This window comes from Lathyrus oleraceus, chromosome 5, assembly GCF_024323335.1.
Source record: "Lathyrus oleraceus cultivar Zhongwan6 chromosome 5, CAAS_Psat_ZW6_1.0, whole genome shotgun sequence".
Lineage (NCBI taxonomy): Eukaryota > Viridiplantae > Streptophyta > Magnoliopsida > Fabales > Fabaceae > Lathyrus > Lathyrus oleraceus.
In genome coordinates, this window is record NC_066583.1 from 562,351,812 (window position 1) to 562,359,452 (window position 7,641).

The window sequence follows — 7,641 nt, forward strand, 5'->3', positions numbered from 1 at the left end:
GGCCGTCGCTGGTCCGTCGCTAGTTTTTGACTAGGGCTTTGAATGAAACGACGTAGTTTTGGCCAGCGAAGTTCCCCTCGTTTCGATTCCGACTGGGAGCATTTTCCATTTTATTCAATTCTTTTCATTATTTCATGTTCTTTTTCAATTTTTATTTCATTTTTTTCATGATCTTCAAAAAATCATAACTAATTGTAGAATGATCCAAATAATTCCAGGTTTTTTGCTACTTGATTCTTGAAATGTCTAAACTTTTATGATGTTAATTTCTGGAATTGTGCCTGGCTGGATTTTGAATTGTGTTAGGCTATGTAAACATGTATACTTTTGTGACATTGCCTTGTTCTTTCCATTGTGAAATGCTTGATATTGATCCAATGACCATGAAATTTTGCATGATGATTCTTAACATGTTGATTGACATTTTAGGCTTGGTTTGATATTTTTCCCACGTTCCATCCCTGTTTTATGTACATGTTAACATGGTGTGACAATGCATGTCACACAATTGGATGTCCTATTTGATCATTTTCATTTCTATATCAATTGATCTCTTCTGTTTACAATTTTTGGTATGCTAATTGTTTTTGATGTTTTGAATGCTCATGAAAATTTCCAGAATTGTTTGAGCCATTTCTGATTTAATGTGAATTTTCTCATCTTGTATGTCAAATTGATGATCATGTTGTGTGCATTGCCTTCTCTTGGTTGGATCTTGCCCTTGCTTAATGATTTTGATTTGGTCCTTTTTAGGAAATGTTCATGATTGATTAGGGATGATTCATGTTGAGTTTTAGCTTCTGTTTTGGATTTTTTCCCTACTTTTGACCCTAGGCTTTGACCTAGTGGTTTGTACTTACATGTGAGCTTTGAATTTCAGGACCAAACACCTAATCTCCATGGTTGATGTTGCTTCATCATTTGAATGTTGATATTTGCTATTGATTGCTAACATTTGGTTGTTTTGTAGGTTGATGATAATTCACTTGAGTTTGCCTTATGGCATTATATGTTGTACATTGGGATTGTCTGTTTGTTGTTGACTGTTGTCTGTTTGTCTAAATGCTGTACTGATTTGTTTAGTTGTTTACACAGGTACCTAAGTTGCTTTAAGTTCATTTGAACTTTGCTTTGCTTGTGGTTGGCATACCACTTAGGTAAATTCCTAATCTCCATGTAGTCTGGAAGACCTGCTGTTACTGGCAGGCACCTGTCTAAAGCCCTCCTTAAGAGGCCATGTTTTTGTTTGTTTAATTTTGTGCCAAGCAGGTTAAGTCCTCTTAAGAGGCAATTGGCAGATAGAAGGGATATGTAATCCATCCCCTGCTATTCAGTTGAGTCATTCATATTGCTCACACCATGTGTTGATGCATTTTGAATAAAAACCAAAAATCTTGTACATAGAGTCAGTCATTGTGGAGTAGAGTTCCCGATTCTGGACTCCCACACTTTCATTGATTGAAGCTCTCCCAGGCCAGGGATAAGAGCTGTGAGGTCTTATCCTCACTTCCCATTTTATCTGCTTCACCCTAACTCTCAATGTTAGGGTTAAGAGCTCAAAACACCCCTTTCCAGTTGGCTTGTTTGTCGAGGTTGATTTGACCCCTTGACTAAAGCCCAGCCTTGTATGAGCCACTTATTTGCATATAGTGTGTGTGCTTGCTCCCTTGTGCTTGTGTTTGCTTGATTGATGTTTAGGCTAGCTTGCTTGTGCGAGTTAGGACTAGAGACCTCAACATAGGGATCGTATGCATGACAACTTCTAGGCTCGAGTCGTAGTCTCCCTAGTCTCTGGTTAGGATAGAAGTTCTTTCCCTGTTAAGGGGAACTACGTCGCCCTGATCCTCATACCAGATGAGGTACGTAGGCAGGAGATGAGAAAATCTCTCCGGGCGCCCTTTTCTTTTTCAACCCTCTTGTGTGTGTTTGGAGTCTGACGTAAGTCCAGCGATTAGCAATCAGTTTCCTGTGTGGTTTTGTTTGTTTGGAGTCTGACATAAGTCCAGCAATTGGCATTCGGTTTCCCGTTTGATTGTTTTGTGTGGAGTTGGATGTAAGCCCAGCGATTGGCATTCCGATTCCTGTTGTGTGTTTGCTTTGACGTCTCAGCGTCTCTGTTTAGCGTTTTGTTTGGCGTGCGTTAGCCGAGCTACGAGTGCTCTGATTCTTTCTCTGGTTAGAGAAGATACGTATGCATAGGATGCGACATCCTAGCGAGACCATTTCCTTTCCAGGTTTACTTCGAGCGTTTCCTTTCCCTCCTTTGGGATAAATAACGCACGGTGGCGGCTCTGTGTCTTTTTCCCGCCGGTTTTTCGCGTAATGCGACAGCTGGCGACTCTGTTGGGGACAAACGAGAAGTTGACCTCTTGCTGGTCCATCTTCCCTAAGCGAGTCAATCCTAGCGCTCTTTAGGATAGTGTTGGTTGCTTTTACTGCTTTATTTATTGCATTTATGATTATGATGTGATTGTATATATGTGCATTATGTGTTTGCATGCATCATATTATCATTGTGCTGGCTGTCTATTTCTCTGTTGGGGTGGGAGTTACCAGAGGTAAAAGGCCCAATACCCAGGCTATGAGTGAACTTTAGGACACCTAGGAATAGAGTGATTCATGGGAAGCGGGTAGTATGGCGCCACTTAGCGGAACATGATATCACGAGCAGTTCAGATCCTGATGGGGTATTATCGTTGCATACATCTGGTGTGTACATGATGATATTCTTGAAAGGGTTGTTTATCCTGCGTTTCTCTTGACCTTACCCTGGCCTAGATGATACCCGTGAGTGGGGAGGGAATGAATCATTACAGGTACAGTTGGTGACTCGATCTGTTGGTGACTGTATCATGTTGGTGACTTCTGTTTGGTCCTGTTGGTGACTTGGTTCAGAAGTATGGGTTCTAGATGACTTTGATCTGTGGTTTCAGATGCCAGAATTCATGCTGAAGCTCTGATCCTGTGCCTTGTGATGCACATCCAGCCAGTCATAGTTGCATCATTTGCATTATAGCATGTTTATTTTCAAAAAAAAAATAAATGAAAAAATGAATGATGAAAAATGCAAAAAAGGAAAACAGTTAACCCGCGTACGCATATCCTTTTCCAGGATCATTCATGATAAACAACATACACATCATACACATCATACACATATCATTCTTGCATAACAGGTGTTCTTGAGGAGACTTCTCATTCTGGTTCCTGTTTTAGGCAGGATTGCTGATCGTCGTCCGCACCGCTACGCTACAAGACTGAATCAACAGAGAAGTATGGATCAAGTTCAGGCTGAATTGGCTGAGATGAGGGCTAACATGGCCCAGTTTATGAGCATGATGCAAGGGGTCGTTCAGGGGCAAGAGGAGCTGCGTGCCTTAGGCCAGAGACAGGAAGCTAGGATTCCACCGGTCAACCGTAACTCACTAGAGGGAGTCCTTGTTAATGACAATGTTGCTGCTACTATTCCCGTCCCTAACTATGCTGTGGGTGATGAATTGAGGGGTATCAGGATCAACGGACAACCTATTGCTCCAGAGACTACTAATGCCAGAGTGACCTGTGCTCCAGTTCGCCATCCTGCTCCACTGGTTGATAGACAAGAGGACATGTTTACTCTCCTCAGTGAGGATGATGAAGTTGTAAGGACTGAAGAGAGGGATAGAAAAGTTGACGCCCTTGCTGAAAAAATCCGTGCCAAGGAGTGTCAGAACTCTTTGTGATTTGATGTAACCATTATGGGACTGGTTGATGGGCTGAGGATCCCTTACAAATTCAAGGCGCCATCCTTTGACAAATATAATGGCACTTCTTGTCCTCGCACCCATGTGCAGGCTTACTACAGAAAAATCTCCGCATACACTGACGACGAGAAGATGTGGATATACTTTTTCCAGGACAACTTGTCTGGAGCATCCTTGGACTGGTACATGGACCTGAAGAGGGAATCCATTAGAAGTTGGAGAGATTTGGGTGAAGCCTTTCTGAGGCAGTATAAGCACAATATGGATATGGCTCCGAGCAGAACTCAATTGCAGAGTTTGTGTCAGAAATCTGGTGAAAGCTTCAAAGAGTATGCCCAGAGGTGGCGTGAGTTAGCTGCAAGAGTGCAACCTCCTATGTTGGAGAGAGAGCTGACCGACATGTTCATCGGAACACTGCAGGGGGTGTTCATGGATCGTATGGGGAGTTGCCCGTTTGGTAGCTTTTCGGATGTTGTAATCTGTGGAGAAAGAACGGAGAGTCTTATCAAAGCAGGAAAGATACAAGATCCTGGCTCTTCAAGTTCTTTGAGTTCTAAAAATCCATCCTCTGGGGCACCCAGAAGGGGAGAGGGTGAAACAAATGTTGTGCACCGTCGGAGGAATGTGAACAGAGGACAGTATCGTCAGGCTGCTGCTGTGACTATTCCAGCAACTCAACCTCAACAACAACAAAGAAGACCAACTCAACAATATCAACATCAACAACATCGTCCTCAACAGCAGGCTTACCAGCCTCACAATGGTAATCAAGCTAGTACGAGTAATGAGAGGAAGAAGATCACTTTTGATCCGATCCCTATGTCATACACAGAACTGTATCCCTCTTTGATAGAGCAGAACTTGATTACTCCCAGAGACCCACCGGTTATACCCGACAACCCTCGGTGGTGGTATAAGCCTGATCAAAATTGTGTGTATCATTCGGGTGCTCCTGGACATGATGTGGACAACTGCTTTCAGTTGAAGAATAAGGTTCAAGACCTTATGAGATCAGGTATTCTGAACTTTGAGGACGTAGGTCCCAATGTTAATCGAGCTTGAAGACAGCAAGTCCCGGGCTGGCGTTAGCTTTTCTTCTGGGGTCTTCAACGAAAAGGGTTGTTCAAGAGTGGAGGTTTTATCCACATCTATCAGAGTGGGGAAGCTGCTGATGCAGAAGATACTGACATTTGTCATCCCTGGAGGGATCTGTCGCATTTGGGTCGCTGTGGATGTTCCTACAGTCATTCATAAGTAGTGAGCATTGTTGATGTTACTAAGGTGACCCACAGTGGTCGAGTGTTTGGGTCGGTGTTCCCAAAGGATAAAGAAGAATCAGTTGTGAGTAAGAAGGTGGAAGTGCCTATTGAAGACCCAGTTGGCTTTTCAAAAGGTAAGTCTGATGAATCCATCAATTTGAAACCCAATGATGATGATGAGGTACTTCGGTTAATCAAAAGAAGCCAGTTTAATGTGGTGGAGCAGTTGTTCCGAACCCCCTCGAAAATCTCAGTGTTGTCTCTGCTCATGAATTCCGAAGCGCACATAGAAGCACTACAGAAAGTTCTAGAGCAAGATTTTGTAGAACATGATGTTACAGTGGATCAATTCGATCATATTGTGTCTAACATCACTTCTTGCAATAATCTCAGTTTCTGTGATGAAGAGCTCCCTGGGGAGGGCAGAAATCATAATTTGGCTTTGCATATTTCTATGAATTGCAAAGAGGATGCTTTGTCAATTGTGCTTGTTGACACCGGTTCGTCACTAAATGTGCTTCCGAAGTTAACTTTGTCAAAGTTATCTTACCAAGGAGCGCCTATGAGGTATAGCGGTGTAATCGTCAAAGCTTTTGATGGTTCGCACAAAATGGTTATTGGTGAAGTGGACCTTCTAGTCAAGATAGGTCCGAGTGGTTTTCAAATTACTTTCCAAGTAATGGATATCCACCCGACCTACAGTTGCTTGTTGGGAAGGTCATGGATCTATGAGGCAGGAGTTGTTACTTCAACTTTGCACCAGAAGCTCAAATTTGTAAAGAATGGCAAGCTAGTGATTGTTGGTGGAGAGAAGGCGTTGTTGGTTAGCCACCTGTCATCTTTCTCTTATGTCGAAGTTGAGGATGAGATTGGGACTATGTTCCAAGCCTTATCTATTGCTGCTGAAAAGAGGGTTGGGGCACCTATGTCCTCATTGAAAGATGCTAAAAAAATTGTGGAAGAAGGCAATGTTGATCAGTGGGGGCGCATGGTAGAGGTCTCCGACAATAAAGGCATAACCGGTTTGGGGTTCCAGAAAGGTTCAACAACTGCAAGGACTGAGGATATGCAACTTAGCTTTCATAGCGGAGGGTTTATTCATGGCAATGAAAACACTTAGCTTGTGTGCTAGAGGATGGCGAAGAGGAAGACTGCGGCAATTTTGTGATGCATGGAAAGACTTGCAACAATTGGACTGTTGTTGATATTCCTGTTATTTTTCATCGATCTAAGTAATTGCTTTTATATGTTTTAAAATCCTTCTCCTATTCCTAAGGGAGAAGAGAACATTGTTTGGGCATTTTCAAATTGATCATCAATAAAATTAATTCTATTCATCCACATCTATGGTGTTTATTTTTACTTTTTGCTTTATTTTGAAAATGGTAATCACAAAAAACATAAATAAACAATATAATTGTCCATCTGCATAATATTTGGTCACAAATTCACTTCTCTAAAATTAAAATATCAAATCATTATGAAGGTTGGTTCCTAACCCCATTGAATACAATGATCCTTCTCCTTCTCCAAAATTTGAATTCCCTGTGTTTGAAGCCGAGGAGGAAAGTGATGTGGAAGTGAGTGATGAATTATCTCGTCTTCTTGAGCAAGATGAAAAGACCATTCAGTCGTTCAAAGAGTAAGTTGAGTTAGTCAATTTGGGTTCCGAGAATGATGTGAAGGAAGTCAAGATTGGGTCTCGCCTGTGTCCAGAAGTCAAGAAGGGGTTGATTGTTCTTCTTCAAGAGTATTCAGATGTGTTAGCTTGGTCCTATCAAGACATGTCTGGTTTGGATTCTGAGATCGTGGAGCATAGATTGCCGTTGAAGCCAGAATGCCCGCCAGTCAAGTAGAAGTTGAGAAGAACGCATCCTGATATGGCTGTGAAGATCAAAGAGGAAGTGCAGAAGCAGATTGATGTTGGTTTCCTGGTAATTGCTGAGTATTCGCAATGGGTGGCCAATATTGTGCCAGTGCCGAAGAAATATGGAAAAGTCCACATGTGTGATGACTATAGAGATTTGAATAAAGCTAGTCTGAAAGATGATTTCCCTCTGCCACACATTGATATGTTGGTAGACAATACTGCTAAATTCAAAGTCTTTTTGTTTATGGATGGATTTTCCGGATATAATCAGATCAAGATGGCACCCGAAGATATGGAGAAGACCACATTCATTACACCTTGGGGAACATTCTGTTATAGAGGGATGCCTTTCGGTCTAAAGAATGCCGGTGCAACTTACCAATGAGCAATGACTACTCTCTTTCATGATATGATGCATAAAGAGATCGAAGTATATATATGATGACATGATTGCTAAATAAATTGATGAGGAGGAACATGTTGAGCATTTGTTGAAGCTATTCCAGCGTTTGAGGAAATATAAACTCCGCTTGAATCCCAATAAGTGTACATTTGGTGTTCGTTCTGGTAAGCTGTTGGGCTTTATTGTTAGTGAGAAGGGTATTGAAGTTGATCCTGCCAAGGTCAAAGCAATACAAGAGATGCTTGCGCCCAAAACTAAGAAGCAAGTCAGAGGTTTTCTCAGCCGCTTGAGTTATATTTCTAGATTCATTTCCCACATGACTGCCACATGTGAGCCTATATTCAAGCTTCTCCAGAAATATCAGTC